Source organism: Hylobates moloch, unplaced genomic scaffold (genome assembly GCF_009828535.3).
Source record: "Hylobates moloch isolate HMO894 unplaced genomic scaffold, HMol_V3 SCAFFOLD_13, whole genome shotgun sequence".
Classification (NCBI taxonomy): Eukaryota; Metazoa; Chordata; class Mammalia; order Primates; family Hylobatidae; genus Hylobates; species Hylobates moloch.
The window spans coordinates 33532784-33557241 of NW_026652288.1; the positions used below are offsets into that span (position 1 = coordinate 33532784).

Consider the following 24458-nt stretch of genomic DNA (forward strand, 5'->3'; position numbering starts at 1 on the left):
GTATTTGTATTTATTGATGATTTAAAATGAAATTCTTATGTGTGTGTTAGAGTACAACAAATTCTATATGAGTCCATCAAACCCCCTGAGTAATAATTATGAGACAGCCAAGCCTTATTTGGTGAAACTACAAGCACTAACAGGCCGACAGTTATTTCAAAATCCTGCTGGAAAGCATAAAGGTCCCAAAGAATGTGCTGCATCTAATGGAACTGCATGTTTCTTATGAAATGTTGCCTTTTAAATACATATACTGTTAGTGCTTTCATGGGCTAAATGTACTTTAATTGAAGATATTATCCAAAGTTGCTTAGTACTCAAAGCTACAGCAATAAAAAAAATACAAAACAATATAAAACTTGTAGAATATCTTTCATTATTTTTTCCTACTTATGAACACAGTGATTTGCTATTTGTTTTGTTGTTAACTCTGAATGAGGAAACCCTTAGGTTTTTATGTCATTTACATTCTAATTTTCATTTTTTTTTTTTTGGTTACATACACTGTTTTTATTTGGGTTTGTTGAATGAGAATAAAAACACCTCAGTTTCTTCTCCAGGTCGAGCCCTTCTCTATAATGGTCATTACAAACAACCCTGAAGTGGCTGGAATATAGTCAGCAAGGGGTCCGCATGAACAGCTCATCTGGAATCTTTGCAAGTACATATTTATGTCCTTTGGTGCCTTGCACAGTAAGGCACTGTTAATGACGTAACAGGACAGAGGAAATGCCCACAGCAAATAGTTCTAGTGACAATTTACTAGACAAGTTACAGTTTAATAATGGTGGTGGTGATTGTTTCTTTCATTTTATTATTATTTTTTTACAATAAAGGTGTAGCCTTTATACTCCACACACACAAAATAAAACAAGTGCTTATTATGAAGAGTCCCTGCCCCCACCCCCCTAGAACATCCTGAACATAGCAATTCAACAGAACAGAAAAATCAAGACAAGTTTGATTTCAAAATTTCAATAAAAAAGCAAAAGTATGTAACGCAACAGCTGTTGAACTTCCAACTCTAAATAGGCACCATTAAACAAAAAACCCCAGTATTTTAAATTTCTCCAGCACATATTCCAGGATCAATGCTCTGAACTGTAATCAGCTAGTAACTCATAACGGGAATACAGCCTTAGAATGGAAGCTATATTGCTTCCCTGCCCCCTTTCTCTTACAATTGGAGAGTGTAGGTATTAAGGGGGATACAAAGTCGGAGGAAGAAGAATTAAAAGAAAACTGCCCAAAGCTGCAGCTGTTTGGACTGGGAAGACAGCATTTTACAAACGTTCAAAAAAATCCCAAGGCAAGTAACACAATTTGTTCACTATCACTCTTACTTGAAAGAATAAAGAGATCAGCATCTTATTATATAAAACTGTACTTTCAGAACTGTATTACAGGCTCACCAGAAACTATGGATGTAGTTTTAGGCATCATCAAGGAAAACAGGTTCAGTTCAGATCAAGTTAGATACTGTACATCTAGCCTAGCTGGATCTGGTGTCTGGATCTGCTCACTGTCACCCTGAACAGCTGTGAACTAAACAATAGTACGTAACTCCGTAGGAAGCTTAAGGATTGAAGAAGTGTACACAGCTAGTTAGATCTCCCCTGCTTCGCGCTCTTCAGAGCTCCTCCTGTCTTCTGATCTGCCATTAGCACTCTCATAGGACCGCTTCTTATCTTTCCGATCTCTGTCACTAGGTGATCTGTCTCTTGAACTCCTGTCTCTGTCACATGATGCTAAGTCTTGGTCTCTGAATCTTTCTTTTGAGGATCTCCTCTTGGATCGTTCTCTGCTCCTCTCTCTAGAACTGTGCCGACTTCTCTGGTGGCTACGGCTGCGGTTACGGCTGCTGGAGCGGGACCTGTGGCGATGGCGTTTCTCCCGAGATTGGGATCGAGTTCTCCTCTTGCCTTCACGTGACATGGAGCGAGCTCGATGTCTGCGATGCTCTCTGGACCTGGATCTCTTCGGATTCTTGCTGTGTGATCGGGACCTCCTCAGCTTCTCCCTTTCTTCTCTCTCTCGCTTCTCTTCGTTTCAGCCGTTCCTAGTTTCTTTTCTCCTGCTTCTCAGCTACGACTCTCTTTAATTCTTCAAGCTTCTCTCTTATTTCAATAAATCCCAGGTGCAGTTTACCCCCATTGGCTTTCCTTGGTTCTCAACGGTTCCACAGGGTGATAGCTAGAAGGCTTGAGAACTGAACTTCCAGAAGTATTCATGTCGGAAGCCATGATCTTTTTAAAGCCTGGAAAAACTACATTCTGATCTGCGGAGATAATCTTATGGCAAATATTTAGCTGCCCCAAACATAGAAGCTAAGTTTTTGTAAACAGTGAAACCTAAATATAGAGTTGAAACGGAGTTTAAGGTCTTCACCAGAACAAAAGATTCCTAATTAAGTAAAGTCTGGATCAAATAGAAGAATATTTTTAGAAGTTAATGTGGGCTGGGCATGGTGGCTCACGCCTGTAATCCCAGCACTCTGGGAGGCTGAGACGGGCGGATCACGAGGTCAGGAGATCGAGACCATCCTGGCTAACATGGTGAAACCCCGTCTCTACTAAAAATACAAAAAATTAGCCGGGCGTGGTAGCGGGCGCCTGTAGTCCCAGCTACTCGGGAGGCTGAGGCAGGAGAATGGCGTGAACCCGGGAGGCGGAGCTTGCAGTGAGCCGAGGTGGCGCCACTGCGCTCCAGCCTGGGCGACAGAGCGAGACTCCGTCTCAAAAAAAAAAGAAGTTTATGTGATCCTCTCAGTAACATGGAGCTAGTATTAAACAGTGCACAGAAACATTCACATTCTCTTACATTTGACAGGTTGTTGGTATATGATATGACTGGTTATAGAAACAACCATGTTAAGCACATTCTCTAACTGGTCTACCCAAATGTTCTGGGGCGGAAGCAAGAAACAATGGATCATTCATTTACCAGTGGCTCATTTGGAACAACCTCTCATCTGCAATATGAGAATTTTATTTACTATACATTCTAAAAATAAGATAGGACTTGAATAAAGCAGGGGAGGGAAGCCTTCTTTGGCACTACTGCCCCAGAGCTTGCCCAGTAGGGGCTATTTTGTTAGGGGTCTGCCACGTGGAGATTCAGGAAGGTCCCAGGTGACAAGAAAAAGGAAGCTAAATTAACCGATGTTCAGAAAAGACCTAAGGTTGATGTTTATTCCATTATCCTCTAACCCAGTGACCAACACCTCCATGATTTTGGCAAACTGAGTTTGTGTGTATGTGTGCACGTGTGGTGACCTCTTGCTTTTCATTCATTTCCTTTTTGCAGTTTTTTAACTTTTAAATGTTTTTTCTCTCTTCATCCTACTGTAGATAATCATCCTGAATAAGTTTTGCAGATAGGAAAATGTGTGTGTGTATGGGCATGGCTGAGGAGAGACAAGAACTTGAGGTTAGTAGGTGATTCATAGCAGTGTCTACCCATTCATCCTTTTGAGTTGACTTATGGACGTAGCATGTCTTTGAAAAATTATATTCATAAGCAGTATGGGTGAGGAAATATTGTGAATTTGAGAATTATCTGATTTTTATTCCTTCATACTTTAGGAGGGAGAGACATGGAATGAGGCAGATCTCTTCATGCAGTCAGTTACGCTTAAATATCTAAATCTTTTGGATAGGGAGAACTACTTGACTTATTAGATGCAATGCCCTATTATAAGAGCCATGGATAAATAAGTGTGACATTGGAATCAAGTTCCCTTTCTTCCTCTCTGTTCTTGAACAGAAAAAAAAAACAAAAAACAAAACAAAAAAAAACTAAGAGACACTTGAAGTCTTCCTAGTCAAACATGCGTCAACATTAGTTCCTGAATTTCATGAGATCGTTGGCTGTTGCCTGACTCACAGGTGGACCTTAGCCCACTTTTAAAGCTTTCTACTTTTTATGTATTTCTTAGAGTTCTCAGAAGAAGTCTTCTGTGTTCTCACAGATCAGCCCTTTTGCTCCTTTCTGCTCCTGGGCTAGTCCATGTCACACAGTTGCTTCCAAGATGCCTTCCATGTGTGGAGACGTTGCTGGTTTGCTCTGGGACTCTGTTTATCTAGGCTGATGGTGTCCTGGGCCAGTGTGCTGCTTGGAAATCCCCTCCTCTCCTGTAGCTTCCCTAGGTGTAGATTCCCTAGGATGGTCTAGTCGCAAACTCTCTTGGTCCTCATACTGCTGCAACATTGTAGCAGTCTGCTCAGAACAGAAGGGTTGCAGTAGAAAACTGTTTTTGCTCATCCAGTTCTCATTTTCTTCATCTCATTTTTTTTTCCTGTGGGGAGCTATGCCTCCCTCTTCCATGTGGTATAGTGGGATTGTCAGTAGCAGTGTCTTACATACATGGCCTCATGCCCCAAACTAGGACTAGCTGACTTCTCTAGGAAATTTGCGCCTTGACAGGAGGGACACATTGTTAGAAGGAAGTTGTTATTCCAATGGAATTGCCTTAAAAAGATTGTCTGTGTGGTTTTGACAGTGATCCCTTGGGCTACTCTGATTTCTGTCCTTCCTGGGTTTACATGGATTATGGCTGAAATATCCAGAGTCAGTTTGGATTGCTTAAAACCAAGGAACTGTTACTGATGCTGAAGAGGAATGGTTACTTTCCTGATCACTTAGGGTTAGTTGTGACAGATTGCTCAGTTTTTAAAGAGTTAGAAGATTTAATGAGATGCTCTTTTTGGTTATAATGTTAACTTCTGTCTTTCCAGAGGATCTGCTGGTTTCCGAGGTGACTGGGGTGGAATGGGTTCAGGTGATACCCCTCCAAGCCCAGGACCTGTTACTAAGGCTCTCTTGTACCATGATTCTCCACTGAGGGCACAAGGTCCAGTGGGGCAAATAATTGCCTGGAGATATAAGTAATTTGAGAAAGTGTATTGAATATTATATAGTTACGTGAGTTACAAGTTGGAAAATTTTGACATATACAACCATGTGGTAAGCATATACCATGCTTCCCCCACAACTTCTCCTCTCTTATTCAACTCCATTTTACAAATTCAAAACATTATAGGATCTGAAGATATAAATGTATTCTATATGTTAACTGTTCTTGAAGCACTCAGCATTCAGCAGCAGAAAGAACCAGCTTAAACAACTCACTTTAATAAAAGTGCATGATTAGAGGCAAGTGCAAAATGTCCTGGGAGCTCAGGGAATATTAATTAATTCTTCCTGCATTTGGTTCATGAAGGAAGACTTCCTGGAGGAGGTGACTTCTGGATTGGAATTTGAAGATCAATAGGAATCTACTGGGCTGAAGCTCTCCTTGCCCTGCTCAGAGTCTGACACCCTATGCCAAACAGTGTGGACTCCTATCACTAGTGTGAAGGGTAGATGGGCATTCTGCTTGGTGTCACCTAATGACTTTTACACTGAATAGTCCAAGAAGGGAATGAAGGGATGTGATCCAAAAGTAGGGAAGGGGATGGAAGGGAAATGAAGAGGAAAAGCAGGAGAAGGGTGGGGATTAGAGAGGAAAATGAAGGGAGTGAAGAGTGGAGGAGAGGAGAAGAAGGGAATGAGAAGAGGGAAATTGTGTTTTAGCTTTTCAGTTCTTTCATTTTTAGCTGGTGCTTATTATCCCATTGCATGAAAAGCCCACAGTTTATCCATTCTTCTAATGAGGAAAAGTTAGCTTATTTCTGTGTTGCTCTTAAACGTGTGGATCAGCTTTTAATGTACATGCAGTTATGAGAACACTGGAAGATAACTATCATTAAACTTGAGTTAACTGTGGTCTCTTTTGCATATTTTCCATATGTGAATCTACCACATTTTTTCTCTTGCTTGGGAACAGGCTTGAATTTTAAAATAAATTCATTAGGCTATTTAATCTTATAAATCTATATTTGAATATTCTTTGGATATCTCCTCATGTTAGACTGGATGGATTAGATAAACCTGGATTTAAAAAAATGGTATTGGATGTATACTTTAACAACTAAAATAAAAACTTCTACACTCTAAGTTTAGATTTTTCTTGAGTTCTAACTCTTATTGGAACTTGTGTACTTCATTTAAAACTAGATGAGACTCTTGGGAAAAGTATTTTTTTTTTTTTTTTTTTGAGACGGAGTCTCGCTCTGTCACCCAGGCTGGAGTGCAGTGGCGCGATCTCGGCTCACTGCAAGCTCCGCCTCCTGGGTTCATGCCATTCTCCTGCCTCAGCCTCTCTGAGTAGCTGGGACTACAGGTGCCCGCCACCACGCCCGGCTAATTTTTTTTTTTTTTTTGTATTTTTAGTAGAGACGGGGTTTCACCGTGGTCTCGATCTCCTGACCTCGTGATCCGCCTGCCTCGGCCTCCCAAAGTGCTGGGATTACAAGCGTGAGCCACCGTGCCCAGCGGGAAAAGTATTTTTAAGGCATGGCTCAGAGAGATGGATGAGGGCTGAGCGTGAAATAACTAAAATTAAACATTCCTGGCGAGGTTTTTAAATGTCATATAGACATTTCTTCACTTCTAATGGACGTATTTTTCAAAAATAGGGTATTTTGAAGGATGCTAAACTTTTATGTAAAAATATATATTTCATTAAAAGGATGTTATCTTATTTTGAAATTAAGCTAGGTCTTCCCCAGTTTCAGCAAAGCCGTTAGGGCTCTCTGTATTTCTTTGTTCCCTCTTTCCCTTACTCATCTCTCTCTCCTTCATTCACTCAGCAAATATTTGTTGATCACCTACTATGTGCAAAGCACTGTTCTAATTGCTGGAGTTATAGCACTAAACAAAAGAAACAAAAATCATTGCTCTCAGGAACTTACGTGCTACTGGGAGAGATAGAGAATAAGCAAGGAAACAGCTGTAGATGTATACATTAGATTGTGTTAAGTGTAATGGAGTACAGCAAGGAAGGGGGATAGGCAGTGTTGGGGTGTGATGGGACAACTTTAGATAAGGTAGTGACATCTGCAATGAGATGGTAATGTGGAAAGGAAATTCTGGGCCAAGGTAGCAAGCGCAAAGGAATGTGAGATGCAAATGTCCCTGACAGGTTTAAGGAAGAGCAATGAGGTGAGTGTGGCTCACAGAGGAATGGAAGGAAGGGTAGCAGGAGACAAGTCACAGTGTTAATGGGGATGGAAGTGCAGGGCATATAGGGCCTTGTAGATCACAATAGAGACATTGCAGTTTGCATTGAGTGAGACAAAAAGGGAGAGCCATCATCCTGACTTCTTGTACTTGATCTTTCTCACTTCTAAGGATCTATGGTTTGAATGCATGTATACCTGCAAAATTCATATGTTGGAACTTAAACCTCAAGGTAATGGTACTAAGTGAGACCTTTGAGAGGTGAGTGGGCCATAAAAGATGATGCATTTTGTAAAATGTCTTTTAGTATCTCACAGGAAGACTATGTGATTTATCTCCTTCATGCTTACTGTGATGAATCTATTAATATGTATTAACTATTTTGTCATTCTTGGAATGAAGCGATTTTGTTGTACTGTGTAATTCTTTCACTATACTCTCTAACCTTCTTAGTTTATATTTTCATTGTTTTTTTCTAACATTTATAAATGAAATTTGCATGGTTTTTTTTGGTGCATTCCTTTTCAGGTTTTGATATATGATATGCTGGCTTTTAAAAATTAAGTGTTGTTTCTTCCTTTCTCCATTTTCTTTGATAATGTATTGTTTTTATAAAAATGATTATTATTTCTTATAAGTAATTCAAGTTTGAAAGAAAAACAAGGCCGGGCGTGGTGGCTCACGCCTGTAATCCCAGCACTTTGGGAGGCCGAGGCGGCCAGGCCAGGAGATCAAGACCATCCTGGCTAACACGGTGAAACCTCGTCTCTACTAAAAATAGAAAAAATTAGCGGGGCGTGGTGGCAGGAGCCTGTAGTCCTAGCTACTCGGGAGGCTGAGGCAGGAGAATAGCATGAACCCGGGAGGCAGAGCTTGCAGTGAGCCGAGATTGCGCCACTGCACTCCAGCCTGGGTGACAGAGTGAGACTCTGTCTCAAAAAAAAAAAAGAAAGAAAAACAAAAGAGAAACATTCTAAATTCTATCATTCATTCAAAAATAACTGTCATTAACATTAGATGGACATACCAGATATTTTTTGATGTGTATGTATTGTTTTTCTGTATGTGTGTGTATTGTTTTTCTGTGTGTGTGTATAAAAAACTATTCCTGGAACATAGTAAATGCTCAAGTAATGATATTTGTTGATTGAACAAGTAGAATATTAGATGGAATGAATTTTGCAAACATGGAGTCAAACTAAATTCTATTTTTATTTTTAAATTTTATTTATATTTATTTTAAATAAAAAGTAACAAATTAATTTTACGAAAATAAAATAAATAACTGAAACTGTAGGCAATTTAGAAATTTAGGTAAAGTTTTGTTTTTGTAAAGTATTAATTTTTAAAAGATCCCCATATTGTTCAAGAAAAACAATGGCATGATGACAGGAAGGTTCGATTTATTACATTTACTTTTACTTACTTTTTACTCAACTTATAGCTGGAATTGATTGATAACATTTAAATAATTCCTTTTTACCTCATTTTCTATTAGCTTTATGTTGTTTTAAGTTATATTTATTTTGCTTAATTTCTATTCTTTACTCATAATTTCCAGTTTGCTTTAGCTGTATTACCATAATTTAATATTTTCAATACTTACCAGTCATCCTTTTAGCAAGCCTTCTTTATTCATCTCAGTCGCCTTGCTTGCACTGTTCAGGGGGATTTGCAAGAAAGTCTTGTGGGTGCTGAACTCGCTGAGTTCTTTCATGTTGAGAACATTATAATTAATCAACCTCTTCCTGGATAGGTTCTTGATTTTCACATTCCCTCAGAACTTTGCATATATTGTTAATATCTTCTGGTAGTGAATATTTCTGCGGAGAGGTCTAAGGCCATCCTGTTTTTAAGTTTTATTTTATTTTATTATTAGGCCATCCATTTTAAAATTTTATCTCATTTTATTATTATTTTCTAATGATACCTTAGAGTTTCTGTAAGAGAGGAGGACCCCCTGTATCCACATTTTCACCCACCCCTCTCTTCCCCAAAGCCTTTCCCACTGTCTCTGATCACAAACGGGAAACAATAAGGCCATCTCTCAGTTTCTGGTCTTATTAGGGTAGACAGATACCCTGTCATGATACTGTCGTCTTGCAGTCACTCAGTCCACTTCTCTGTGAATTGAGGCTACTCGTGTGACTTAAAATTGAATTTCAGAAAAACAGTGAATCCTTTTTTAGTATAAGTGTGTCCAAATGCAACTGGACATCCTGTGATTTTATTAGCGAACTCTGGCAACCTTAGGTACTACTTGTTTTCTGGCCTTAGGTGGGGTGTGAGGGGTGAAGAGAACTTGCCTGGGGCCTTGCAGTGTTCCTTCTCTCCCCTGGCTTACTGTTCCCTCAGACGATCTCATTTCATTAATTTTCTCATCTGTTTTCAACCCTGCTGGATCCTTGTTCCTTGCTGGGGATAATTAAGTCTGGGTGGGAGTAATAAATACACCTTCCCTGTCTGCGTTTCACCTGGCCTGTGGAGATGGTAGCTGCATTCCTCCCACCTCACTGGGAGCCTAGAGAAAGTTGGCCAGGGCTTCTTCCCCTCAGAATTAGTTTGTTCAAGTCTTTCCAGGGAATGTCGTCTTCTCAGTCACTCAGTTCACTTCTCTGTGAACTGGGGCTATTAGTGTAACTTCTCAACCTATCTTGCATCTGAACCCCCTCGCACCTCTTGTGATGTGGACTAAAGGTCCCACTGCACCATGCCACACCATAGCAGCATTTTGCCTCTTTTCTTCTGGAAATTTATGGCAGAAATTTGGGTTCTTGCGTGTTTGACTTGTTTGTGTATGTATTTATTCAAACACATACACACAAATTCTTGTTTGGAATTTCTTTCGTGTTTTTGTTTTAGTTTTTTATTTTTCTAATTTTTTGAGGGTTTCGACATTTTTAGAAAGAAAATATATGCACTTTAAAATTATCTTAGTTTTCCTTGTATCAGTTATCACTTACCTTTCTCATTCTTAAATTTGTGTATTTGTGTTTTATCTCTTTTTACAGATCTTTGGTAGCATAGTGGCATATTTAGTTTATTTATTTATCCCCCTATCTCACCCCCACCTCCCACAGGACTAGCTCTTGTATTTATCAATCACTTCTTTTTTGTTTTCCAATTCATTAATTACTATTTTTTTAATTAAAAGTCTTTCCTCAAGTTGCAGTATCATTTACCAACGTAACACGCACACTGCTTAAGTGTGGAGCCTAATGAATTTTTACCTTCACGTTTACCCTTATAATCACCACCGAAGTCAAGTTATAGAGCTGTTCACTACTTCCAGAAGTCCCTTTGTGCCTTTTTCCTATTAACACCATTTAACCCCACCCTAAAAGATAATCCCTCTGCTGATTTCTATGGCCATAAATTAGAATGGACTGTTCTTAAGCTTCTAGTAAGTGGAATTATGTTACATTATAATGTGTGGGTGGGTGGCAGGGGTTGGGGGTGTCTGGCTTCTTTTGCTCAACATTTTTTTTTTTTTTTTGAGACAGAGTCTCACTCAGTTACTGAGGTTGGAGTGCAATGGCAGGATCTTGTATCATTGCAACCTCCACCTCCCGGGTTCAAGCAATTCTCATGCCTCAGCCTCCTGAGTAGCTGGGCCTAAGGGGCATGCTACCATGCCCGGCTAATTTTTTGTATTTTAGTAGAGACATGGTTTCACCATGTTGCCCAGGCTGGTCTCGAACTCCTGAGGTCAGTCAATCCACCCACCTTAGCCTCCCAAAGTGCCGGGATAACAGGGATGAGCCACTGCGCCCGGCCCAACATATATTTTTTAATTCATTCATATTATTGAGTGTATCCATTCATTTAAAATTGATTTAAACTGTTTTTATGTACACTTTTTAAATTTTCCAACTCAAATGTCCCAGTTGTTTTATTCATATTTGTTTGGTAACATGTAAGTGTTTCAGCCCATAGATTTTCTTTGCCTGCAGTGTTAGTTTTCCCCTTAGGTTTTGGTAAGCGTTGCCTTCATGCTTATGGTTTCTAATTCCTCTGCTGTTGCACTTTGATTCATGCTTTGATCCACAAGTTGTATAGAAGAATCTGTCTCAAAAATTTGCAAGAATCTGCATTTCTAATTTCTACCTCTGTTTTGGATTTCTAATTTTATTGCACTGATTATAATGAGAAAATTTGTTTTGTGCTATTTCTGTTAAAAATTATGTTAAGATTTCCTTTACTATGTATTATATACTCATTCAAAAATGTTCCACGGTACCTTTAGAGAGCACTTTTTGTATTTTTTAAAAAGTTCATGGAATATTTACAAAGATTGATTACAGGATAGACCACAAAAGCTGAACATTACAATTCTCAATGTTAATAATGTATTCTTTTCCCTCAATCTGTAGACATTATTCCATTGTCTTCTGGCATTTAATATTGCTGAAAAGTATGAGTTTAGCTTGATTTTTTCTTCTTTTGTAGATTCTGTTTCTTCTGTTTAATTACTTATAGACTTCTTTGACATTCAATAGCTTGACTATATTTCTGTTTCAATGGTTTGCTAATAATTTTACTTGCATAGTGTGAGCCCTTTCAATCTGTGCATTCCTATCTTCTTTTATTTCAGAAAAATGGTTTTCTATTATCACTCTATTTTTTTTTTCCTTTTCACTGACACCACTTTTTTCTCTAGGACTGCAATTCAGGTGTTAGATGTCCATTATCTTTATTTCATGCCTATCATTTTTATCGCTAATCACTTTTATACATTTTACTTTTCCTTTTGCATTCTGTTTCTCCTCTACCCAGTCCTCACATCACTGACTGTTTTTACTAATTTTGACTTCTTGCTGCTATCATTGTGGTTTTCACAATGTAATGTTTTTATTAATCTTATTTTTTTTCCTTTTCATTTTCTTCTGTTGTTTTATCTCTTAGTTGATCTCATTGAGAGGTGACAACATGCTAGCAGCCCTTGCTTGCTCTCGGTGCCTCCTCGGCCTCAGCGTCCACTCTGGCCGAGCTCAAGGAGCCCTTCAGCCTGCTGCTGCACTGTGGGAGCCCCTCTCTGGGCTGGCCAAGGCCAGAGCCTACTCCCTCTGCTTGCAGGGAGGTGTGGAGGGAGAGGCACAGGCGGGAACCAGGGCCGCCCGGCGCTTGCGGGCCAGTGAAAGTTCTGGGTGGGCATGGGCTCTGTGGGCCCTGCACTCAGAGTGGCTTGCCGGTGCCACCCGGCCCCTGGCAGTGAGGGGCTTAGCACCCAGGCCAGCAGCTGTGGAGGATGCACCAGCTCCCCCAGCATTGCTGGCCCGCCCACGCCGCGCTCGAATTCTCGCTGGGCCTTAGCCACCTCCCCACGGGGCAGGGCTCGGGACCTGCAGCCCACCATGCCCGAGTCCCCCCACCCCCATGGGCTCCCACGCAGCCCGAGCCTCCCCGACGGGCACCACCCCCTGCTCCATGGCACCCAGTCCCATTGACCACCTAAGGGCTGAGGAGTGCAGGCGCACTGCGTGGGACTGGTGGGCAGCTCCGCCTACGGCCCCAGCACAGGATCCACTAGGCTAAGCCAGCTGGGCTCCTGAGTCGGGTGGGGACTTGGAGAACTTTTATGTCTAGCTGGAGGATTGTAAATGCACCAATCAGCACTTTGTGTCGAGCTCAACATTTGTAAATACACCAATCAGTTCTCTGTGTCTAGCTCAAGGTTTGTAAACGCACCAATCAGTGCTCTGTGTCTAGCTAATCTAGTGGGGACTTGGAGAACTTTTATGTCTAGCTAGAGGATTGTAAATGCACCAATCAGCACTCTGTGTCTAGCTCAGGGATTGTAAATGCACCCATCAGCACCCTGTCAAAATGGACCAATCAGCTCTCTGTAAAATGGACCAATCAGCAGGATGTGGGTGAGGTCAGATAAGAGAATAAAAGCAGGCTGCCGGAGCCAGCAGTGGCAACCCGCAGGTCCCTTTCCACACTGTGGAAGCCTTGTTCTTTCGCTCTTCGCAATAAATCTTGCTGCTGCTCACTTTTTGGGTCCGTGTCGCCTTTAAGAGCTGTAACACTCACCAGAAAGGTCTGCAGCTTCACTCCTGAAGCCAGCAAGACCACGAACCCACCTGGAGGGACAAACAACTCCAGATGGGAGGAACGAACAACTCCAGACACGCTGCCTTTAAGAGCTGTAACACTCACCGCGAAGGTCTGCAGCTTCGCTCCTGAAGCCAGCGAGACCACGAACCCACCAGAAGGAAGAAACTCTGGACACATCTGAACATCTGAAGGAACAAACTCCGGACACACCATCTTTGAGAACTGTAACACTCACTGCGAGGGTCCACGGCTTCATTCTTGAAGTCAGTGAGACCAAGAACCCACCAATTCCAAGTGCATCATGAATCTGAATCTCTTCTTTGATGTCAATTTTTGTAAAGTTTTTGTCCTCTCTGATTTTTCCAGTACTTTGAGAAGCTCTAATCTATAAATGAGTTCTGTATTATGAGGCACTGTTCTTGGAATAACTGTTCTTGCAATATATAGTCTTTATCTCCTATTTAGTGGAGTCTTTTTTTTTTGCCTTCCACCACCTCCTCCTCTTTTTTTCTTTGTTTTTGTTTTGGTATGAACTCTGCACAGGTGCCGTGTTTGAAACTTCATCTTATTAATTCTGTCTGTCTGAATGCAGGCACTTCTGTCTGGCCTGTTATTTACTCAAGAAGTGGATAGTGGAATTGTCTTTCCATTGAATATATTCCTCTCCAGATAGATTCACAAATTTTAAAATTGTGCTACCAGACTCTAAGGTGGAAAGTTAAACTCTGTTTAGTCCTTCATGTGTTTGAGGGACAGAGGGACAAAATAAGGAATCTTATTTTAGGTGTCATGTCTTCACATTCTTTGTAATTACATATGATGGATCCTCTGTTCTGCAGCCCATGACCCCTCAGCTTCTGTCCATTTCGCACTTTAGGTCTGTGGTTCACTCTGGCAGGAGTCTGGGTGAGTGGGAACCCTGGGACTCCGTTTCAAGACCTTTTGTTTGCTGATTAGAGTTCATTTAATTTTGCCAAGCAAATGTACAGACTTCCATTTATTGTCTCTCCTCATCTCAAGGATTTTTAATGAATAGATAGTAAGATAGAAAAAAAGAAGCATGATTTCATTTCCCTGTCTTATAGCCACTTCTCTTAGCATGTACAGTTGTTCAATAAATATTTGTTGAGTTGATCGTTGTAGCTCCTCCTACTGACTGTTCACAACTCCTGCTCCCATTTTCACATCCATAGAATTTTGGTGTGGGCACTTTAGGGCTCTTGCTTTTTGTTAGGGAAATTTACATCCTTCCTATGGGGTGTGGAGTCAGATGTTGGTTTCCACGCATCTTTGTTTACCTTGGCCTGAATTTTGGCATGAACAGATATTCATTATGGTGTCTTTTATGCCATTTTCACTATTCTCTAGTTTCACCATGGGTGATGGTTCTCTGGCCTTGTTTTTGGTGATTGTTATTCATTTCAGTGAGTTTCTGGCAGAGGAACTAAGTAAATGTGCATTCATTTTGTCACCTTTTAGCAAAAATTCTCAAGTTATTTTAAGACAAAATATAAATAATGAGACAACTGTTCCTATGGGACATATTTATGAAACTGTTTGAGATAGCTGTCACCTCCATTTCCAAGACTCCTTGTTGCTAGTACTAAGGTGTGCTGTTTGGATTTCTGACACTCCAGACTTCATGAGGTCCTCAACTCATGACTAATCCACAGGGTTTTGACTCATGTTCTTTTGACTTATGGGACCCATGTTTCTGCGGATACATGATTGTACTCTCAGCCTTTTTAGCCAAGTTTCTGAACATCTTGAATTTAGCTAATTTCCAAGTTGTTACTGATCTTGCTTTTAATTTCTCATCCTCCAGTTTCCAGCTTTGTATTCCCAAGTCCTCCATCACTCATGGTCTAGGTTTAGAGCTTGTTTGTAATAAGAAATTCAGCACTCTGCATTTACTGCTTTAAGTTCCTTTGAAGTTAACCCAATCTTGTCTTCCTACATTTGCAGGAAAATGACTTCTATGAATGGAGGTTGTTAAAAACATATGAAACTGAGCTACAGAGATCCTGTGGCATTTCAATTTAATTGATTTTATTGCACCAAAATGTCCAGAATGGTGAAAGAACAACATAGACCCAACTCTCTGTAACCCTCACTATCCCATTTGTACAACATCTTGCTTGGAACAAAGCAAAGAGCGGAGCACACTGGAGTTATGTCTAATGCAGTCTTATTTGTATTTAGAGCAAAGCTCTGGGTATATAGGGTGAAATAGAGGGTTGTGGCTCAGTGCCTGGATTTTCTTCAAGGATTTGCCAGTGCCTTAATCAGCGATTATAAGTCAACCATTAACTTGGCTATTCAGTGCTTCTGATTATCTATTTATGGAATTGGAAACTTTATCTATCATGATTTTTGTAGTCTGATAGATGTTGTGATGATTGATGAGACAATGTAAGCTCACCAGATGTCCTCATCTATGAAGAAAGCCTGGGGTTCTACATACTTGGCTGGGATTTGTAATTGTTCACTTTAGTCTTGGATCAGGATTTCAGTAGGCTGCTGGTAATCAGTCCAAAAGGAAGTTTCAATTTTTTGCAGATTGAGAGAATGGTAGGGAAATAAACATTTCAAGGTTTAAGTTATGGTTTTCTTTCAAGGTAGCATATTTTGGCCAGACTAGGTTACTTTAAATAACATAAAAGATTCTTTACCCTTTTTTTCATTGTTTTACAATGCTCATTGTAGAATTTTTTTCAATTAAAATTTTTACATCACTAAGCAATGAGATTTTTAATTTGGAATTTCAAATGAAGTCTGAAATTATAGTCATAAAATTTTTTTTTTTTTTGAGATAAAGAGTCTCACTTTGTCACCCAGGCTGGAGTGCAGTTGTGTGATCTCGGCTCACTGCAACCTCTGCCTCTTGGGTTCCAGGGATTCTCCTGCCTCAGCCTCCCGAGTAGCTGGGATTATAGGCGTGCACCACCATGCCCAGCTAATTTTTGTATTTTTAGTACAGACGGGTTTCGCCATGTTGGCCAGGCTGGTCTTGAACTCCTGACCTCAAGTGATCTGCCTGCCTTGGCCTCCCAAAGTGCTGGGATTACAGGCCTGAGTCACCAAGCTTGGCTGGTCATTAGATATTGAAGCAACTTTATGTTTTTCTCTTTGTATATGTTTTGTTGTTAAATTGTGCTTTTTATTTTTATTTTAGGAATTACAGTCCTGTGCTAGGTATTCCATGGAATGCTGAGGATCACCCTTGGCTGCTCCTTATTGTCACTCAGACCTTAGCGAGCCCCTCCTTGATGATCCATGAAAAATAGCTACCGGCGGCCGGGCGCGGTGGCTCACGCTTGTAATCCCAGCACTTTGGGAGGCCGAGGCGGGCGGATCACGAGGTCAGGAGATCAAGACCACGGTGAAACCCCATCTCTACTAAAAATACAAAAAAATTAGCCAGGCATGGTGGCGGGTGCCTGTAGTCCCAGCTACTCGGAGAGGCTGAGGCAGGAGAATGGCGTGAACCCCGGAGGCGGAGCTTGCAGTGAGCCGAGATCGCGCCACTGCACTCCAGCCTGGGTGACGGAGTGAGACTCCATCTCAAAAAAAAAAAAAAAAAGAAAAGAAAAATAGCTACTGGTCGCTCCCTTTCACTTTCTCTGTTTCAATTCTGCGCATAGTGTTCATGGTTATCGAGTATTTCCCTTCCTTTTTCTTTCTTCCCTTCTCCACTCCACCACACCTTCTCTCTAGTTTTAGATACTAGCCTTGTTTAGATATCTGTTCACAGCTACTCATAAGATTATGTGAACTCCAAAGTATTAATAGTAGGGACCTTGTCTGTCTCTGAGTCACCTCTATTTCCAGCATCTAGATCAAGACTCAAAGAAGGTACATGATCAAACATTAAATGAATTAATAAGATATGAAGTTTGGTTCAAAGCTACCTCCTTTTGTATTTTAAATTTGGCTTAATGGTTTCTGCATACATAGTGGGCTGTAACATAACTTGATGTGCAAACAGACTGTAACCTCTTTTGTAACAAGTAGCCAAGTTTCAGCCAATTACAGATAGCCAACTGTTCACACCAGGTTCAAATAAGGCAAACACCTGGCTATAACCAACCTGGCTGTTTCTGTACCTTGCTTTTGTTTTCCATAGGTCACCTTCTTTTTTCTGTCCCTTAATGTTATTGGACCATGTGGTAGCCCTGTAGTTGCTCTGAACTTCTGGTTCTGGTGGCTGCCTGATTCATGAATTGTTTTTTGCTCTATTAAACTGTATAAATTTAATTTGTCTAAAGTTTTTCTTTTAATGGAATAAATGAATTAGAAGTTTCCTAATAGTCTGTTGAACACAATGTTGAAGTAATTATAATTAGTGAACATTGCATAAAACATCATTTAATGTTTGAATGAATGTCCAAATGACTGAGCTGCTACATCCTCAGGGAAGATGTGCTTCTTTGTACGCTCCCTTGTGTAAGTGTTTAACACATCCCTTCTGACTGAGTGTGTTTGCTTTTTCCAAACTCATGGCTTTTCCTTTGATCCCATTTTTATGTCTATCCTGAGCTCAACCCCTGGCCTCCTTTTTTTGTTTTACCTGGGCAAATATGATTACTTCAAAATTGATGTGATCATATAGCAGGAAGGACTAACCCCACACAATGTTTAGTTACTAAAGTATTTGTTGAGTTTTGGATTGCATTATATTCTTTTAGCACTTTACATATTCAGGAAATAAGTTCATGCTCACTATGTTCTAGATACTGGAATATATAGATGAGAATGCAAAGTTCTTGTTTTTGAGTGGCTAATATATTGTTGGGGAAGATAACACATAATCTGATGAATTCAAAAAGGTGTCATAGGACAGATAAATTGTTTTTTGAAAGTTGCATAGAAATTTTCCGGGAAGGTAAGAACAAGAAGAATATTCTCAACAAGTGCCGAGTAGCCTCTTAGGCATCAAGTTCTACTCAACTCCAAGTCGCTTCTACACTGATACTTACCCTTTACCAAGTAGGTCTAAGCAGTGAGGAGGCTGCTTAGCATTGTCTGGCAAATGCTACACATTTAATAAATGTTCAGTGAATAGATAAATAACTTTGCCCTTTGGGTAACAAAAATCCATCAAAAGTTTCCTGTGGGCGTACATGAGTAATGCTTTTTTTTTTTTTTTTTTTTGAGATGGAGTCTCGTTCTGTCGCCAGGCTGGAGTGCAGTGGCGCAATCTCAGCTCACTGCAACTTCTGCCTTCTGGGTTCAAGCGATTCTCCTGCCTCAGCCTCCTGAGTAGCTGGGACTACAGGCACAAGCCACCATGCCCAGCTAATTTTTGTGTTTTTAGTAGAGATGGGGTTTCACCTTGTTGGCCAGGATGGTCTCGATCTCTTGACCTTACGATCAGCTGAAAGTGTTGTTTGTTTTAAAGGAGGCTCACACTGACAGCAGGGTGGAAAAATCTACAGGTGGGGAGAGCCTGGGGCCTGTGGGGATAGTTGGGGACAAACAGGAAGGAGGCCATTGTTCCTGCTGTCCTCAGAGCCCCTGAGCGACAGCACATATAGCACATATGCAAAGTGTGTGTGTGTGTGTTGGGGGATACATTCAGGAAAAAACAAAGTAGAGATGTTAAAGGAAGAGGCAAGGGCTATTCTGTTCATGGACAATTGGGCACTGTGGATATTCTAAGTTGCTCCGAAGTGTTCTGAAGCAAACATTCTATGAATTTGAATCATTGGATTGTTATTGTTACTCTCTGAGGTTACAACTTCTGAAATGAAATATTTTGCTGTTTTTCCCTAGGACCTGATATTTGTCAACCTTGGCTCCTGCTTTAGGGTAATTTGGCTTATTTTTAATTTTTTTTTCTTAAAAAAAGAGCATTGCCAATCCTTCTTCAATAAGGATTTGTCTGTGATGGAAAAGTCTCTCCCCCAGCATTTCTCCTACATTGACAGAGATTGAACTCAGGGTAGAATCCATTTGTCAAAGCAGGTTGGAGAAGGGAGTCCTGCTCTGTGGGCTGCCACTAACGTGCCTCTCAGGCTAAGATTCTGTGGTGGCCACTAGGATACGGTGTTGTGGTCCTTCCTGAATCTCAGTCGGGCAAAAACTAACCCAGAGATGTACCACCTGTATTATTATTAATGTTTTTCATTAAATACAAACTTTAAATTTACTTTAAAAATTTAGGCCTATTCCAAACAATCACATTCATGGAATCACAGACTTTGTGTGCTGGTTGTTCCCTCCCCCTGCCCCAGCAGCCCAATGCACATAAGATGAATTTATAACTCATAAAATATGTTTATTCTTGTATCAAATACAATTAGCTTGTGTCTCTGCAATGGTACAAGACCTCCACACTGGGAAACCCTGACATAGCGTATTTAAGCTTGCTGGGACACACATGTCTTAGTCCTTTTATGTTGCTATAAAGAAATACCCCAGGGCTGGGCGCGGTGGCTCACGCTTATAATCCCAGCACTTTGGGAGGCCGAGGCGGGCGGATCACGAGGTCAGGAGATCGAGACCATGGTGAAACCCCGTCTCTACTAAAAATACAAAAAAATTAGCCGGGCGTGGTGATGGGCGCCTGTAGTCCCAGCTACTCAGAGAGGCTGAGGCAGGAGAATGGCGTGAACCCAGGAGGCGGAGCTTGCAGTGAGCCGAGATTGCGCCACTGCACTCCAGCCTGGGCGACAGAGCGAGACTCCGTCTCAAAAAAAAAAAAAGAAAAAGAAATACCCCAAGCCGGATAATTTATAAAGAAAACAGGTTGATTTGGCTCATGTTCTGCAGGCTGTGCAAGAAGCATGGTGCCAGCATCCGCTCTGGCATGGGACTCAGGAAACTTCTACTCTTGACATGTGCAGATCACATGTCAAGAAAGGAGGCAAGAGAGAGAGGAGGGAGGGGCCAGGTTCTTTTTAGCAATGAGTTTTCCCAGGAACTAAAAGAGCAAGAACTCATTTATGACTGCGTGAACACCACCAAACCATTCATGAAGGATCTGCCCACGTGATACAACACAGACCTTAATGCCCAGCAGTGCTGGCTAAAATCCAGAGTGCGTAAAGAATAGTGGAGGGGCCTGTACCTCCATCCGTTGACTGCCGGCTCAGTCAGCTGGCCCACTAAGGAGAAGAAAGAAGGTCTTAGCAAATGAAGAGTGAAGAACACACATTTTTCTTCCCAGATAGTTGGCAGTAAGCCCAGAAAAAGGAAGTTAAGCCCTAGCTTTGGTGTGGCAAAAGAAGAAATGATACCAGAGGCTTAGAGATCTTCTGTGTCCTTTTTGCCCAGACAATGCACAGCACAGGAGGTGGAGCCACAGCCCCATATGAAGGGGCCAAGGAAGGAATCATGGTGGATGAGAGAATTGCGTTTTCTCTGGAACCTTGGCCCCCAGTCTGATCTTGGCTGCTTGGGGAGTGACCAGATCTCCTGATAGCTTGGGCTTGCTTGCTCACATCAGCTGCAAGGCAGGGATATATAGGTTTATAGCTCACGGATAGGTTTATAGCTCATGAAGCATCAGGATTCTCATTGACCAAGACATTGCTCTGTTACATTTATTCAGTAATGGAGAAACAAAGGGGAAAAATATGACTGCTTTTCACAGCAACTACAGGGGGAATTCAGGATGACAGAAATGTAGTTACAGTGGCACTTTGATTAATAAAACCCATGGGAAACATGCCCTTTTACAAGGAAATCATCATGCTTGAGAAAATACAAAACAAAAACGACTATAAATCACAAAGTTGCCTGTACGTGCTTTTACTTGACTTAAAAATAAAACCCCAACAAATAAAAAATCCAAGCAATCAACCAAAAACCTGTTTCCCAGCTTGTGTTGTCTCCTCACAGTGTGAGGTGAACAAAAAATTCTTTGAGCAAAATTTCTTTTGAGCCACCAATCGTACCTTTCTGTTATTTGCTAACATTCTGCCCAGTCAATCCCAGCACTCACTCCCTTCTGAATCCAGTGGTCATTCCCTCCCCAGCCTTCAATGTTTAAGACCTTCTTTCATTTTTCTTCCTCACCAAAACTGAGAAAAATCCAGAACCCCAAACTATGTATCACTGATTGCTAACTGATGGTATCTTAGCATATCTGTGAGTATGGCCCTCGGACAGTGTTTCAGATGTCAGTGGGCAGGTGCTTTGTCACCAAAAGGAAAAAGTTATGCATCAAATAAGATCGTAAAGTTCTGGGTTGAGCAACTTGAATGGGTTCCATTACTGCAGGACTTTTCAGAAACTTTAACGTGTGTATGTAAATTAGGAATCATAAGAAGGGTATAGAGTGTTCAGTGTTTTCCAAACTTTGACCATGGTAACAATTTTTTTTTTGAGCATCTTGAGGAACTAATGTTTGTCTTACACACTCTGAGAAATGCTGTTTCAGCTAAAACTCATCTACGTGTATCTAAGCAACCTGTTAACATTTTACATCTGTAGTGGGTTGAATAGTGGTCCCCAAAAGATAAGTCCAAATCCTAACCCCTAGTACTTGTGAATATGACTTCAATTCAAAATAAGGTTTTACAGATGTAATGAGATTAAGAATTTCAAGATGAGATCACTCTGGCTTCAGGATGGGCCCTAAATTCAATGACTGTTCATATAAGAGATGAGAAAGGAGGAGACACAGAGACATACAGAAAGAAGGCCATGTGAAGAAGGAGGCAGATTAGAGTTATGCCACCAGAAGCCAAGGAACACCAGGAGCCACCAGAAGCTGGAAGAGGCCGAAAGAGATTCACTCTGAGAGCTTTTGGAGGGGACATGGCCCTACTGACACTCTGATTTTGGACTTCTGGTCTTCAGAATTGTGAAAGGATACATTTCTCTTGTTTTAATCTCCCTGGTTTGTGGCAACATTGTCAGCTCTAGGAAACTAAATACAACACTATCTCTAATTGTGGAATGTGCTGACTCAGGCTTTGGCCTTTCATTACTATAAAAAGGCTGGGCATCTGTGAGCAGAGGGCAGATATTTTTGAGGTCAGAGCCTGATTCTACTTTTGATCACTGAAAATAAAATCTGTTTAATCTGAGGTGATTGGCTGAGGAGTGTAGTACATTAGAAGAAATAGCCATGATTCTCTCCAAAGACAGTTCTGTTCCTTTTTGGTCCTTTTCTGGTGTTTTCCTATTTTGGTGAATGGTGACTGCATCCATTCTGTCTCTTTCACTTTCCACACTTGATCAACCACAAATCCTGATAATGTTAACTTCCAAATATCATTCCTATCCATCCTCTCATCTGCCACTTACTGTTGCTTCTGAGTCCAGGCTTCATCACCTCTTGCTTGGGCTACTGGGATCCCCTGACCAGCCTCCCTTTATTTACTCTTGCTCCTCTCCAAAACATTTTACATGCAGCCAGAGCATGTTACATTTCTCCCACCTCCTCAGCTACCACTTAAAATACTACCATGATTTATTACTTCTTTTAGATAAAGGAAAACATCCTTAATACGGGCTACAAAGCTTGCCGTGTTATGGTCTCCACCGACTCCACAAACTTGTTTCTTCACAGCGTGCTTCCCTCTGCTCTCTTATTTGTAGCCATAGTAAATTTCTTTCAGTTCCTCAAAGACACTTTGCTCAACTTGCCATAGAGCCTTTGCTCATACTATTTCCTTTGTCTGAAACATCTTTCTCTCCTGCCCTGTCAGATAGCTAATTTTCACTTTTTTTTCGTATTCCAGCTCAGTCATCGTTTGCTCAAAGAAGTCTTCCCTGGATTCGATGATGTTTAATTCTCCCTATAATATGGCTCTTTCCTGAAGAGTTATCACAGTTGTACCATTACATTTATTTGTGTGATTATTGCCTACTAAACTACATGTACATGAGAGGAGGGACCATGTCTGTTTTTGCCAATTGGCACAGAGTAAAGGTTCAGTAAGTATTTGCTGAATGAATGAATGAATGAATGAATGAATGAAAAACTAAATGACTGAATGACTGAATGAACAAAATCAATGAAGTAATGAAGAGAATGAACAAAGGTTGTTCCGACTGAAGATGTTGAAAGTTTAGTCCTTACAAGATTTGAGAATTATAAAATCTTACTTCCTCCAGAACCAGTAAGCATCAGTCATGGTTTTCAGTTACAAGCAAAAGAAACCAACTCTTATTAATTGAAGCAGAAAGGGGATTTGCTGAAATATGGTGGTGACTCACAGAATCTCTGATAAGGCTGGAAATCCAGGCTTGGAGGTTCTGTGGCCAGCACAGTGCTCACATCGTGCATCAGAACACAGCCTGTGAAGATCGTGTTATTAGGTTGGTGCAAAAGTAATTGCAGTTTTGGCCATTGAAAGCGATGGACAATTGAAAGCAATGGCCAAAACCGCAATTACTTTTGCACCAACCTAATACTACCATACCAATGTTGAACGATGGGTGCTACTGATAGACTCACACCTGCTGCCGCCTCTGGAAGCCAATTGCAGCTTCCATGCCTGCTGTTACTCTCACCAGAATAGCTTCTTTGCAATCCCTGCTTCTTCAAACCACCTTCCCAAAGTCTGAGGGGGAATCTGGGAAGTGAGTGTCTGGCATTTTCAGTTTCACTCGTGAGCAGTGAGGTCAGTCTTATAAAGTTGGGGAATCTCCAGCCACAGTAACAGTGTGCAGATGTTGGAGAACACAAAGAATAATGGTTGTTCACTGTAGCCCACTTGGCTGTACAACGTTAATGTATCGTCTTTTCCCCTTATTAACATTAAACAATAAAAAATGTACCTGTCTAGTAATGTTAGCCCCCCTCATCCAGGTGGGTATGTGGTCAAGGCACAACAGTTACTATATCTAGCCCCAGAACCAGCATCTCTGGTTCCATCATATCATGCTTCAATATTCTGGACTAAATTCTAAAGCTTACTTCTATGACAGCACCATATATAAAAGAGTAGGAGAAAGGAAGAGGAAATATGAGAAAAGAGTCTCATAAATAAATATCAGGGCTGCAAGCCTGCAAAACTGTATTCCTTATTTCTAGAACTAACCCCAAGGCCATAGTTGATACTTTTTCTTCAGCACCTCAGCTGGTCAGCATCCTTTATCAGCATTTTCCGTCTCTATCCCTGAGGATTCTAAAACCTGTCTGTGTGGGTTGCTGTTGTCTTCTAGTAAATTTTACCACTGAATATGGAACTATAATAAAGTCCCTCAGGGAAACTGTCCCCATACTGAAGCAATAACACTGCTTGACCTTGACAATCAGGATTACTCATCCTACTCAGCACCCTAATACTCTTTTTTTGCCTTTCCTCCTGACGAGCCCCAAATGAGATGTCGCAGCTTCCAATTCAATGTTGCTATTGTTGGGTTCCTGAGGAACA

The 24458-nt window shown here is 41.0% G+C and overlaps 1 pseudogene; it reads right to left on the reverse strand.

Annotated features, from left to right (window-relative positions):
• Positions 1 to 1515: 1515 nt before the first annotated feature.
• LOC116480028 (putative RNA-binding protein Luc7-like 2) lies at positions 1516 to 23365 on the reverse strand (annotated as a pseudogene).
• Positions 23366 to 24458: the final 1093 nt, after the last annotated feature.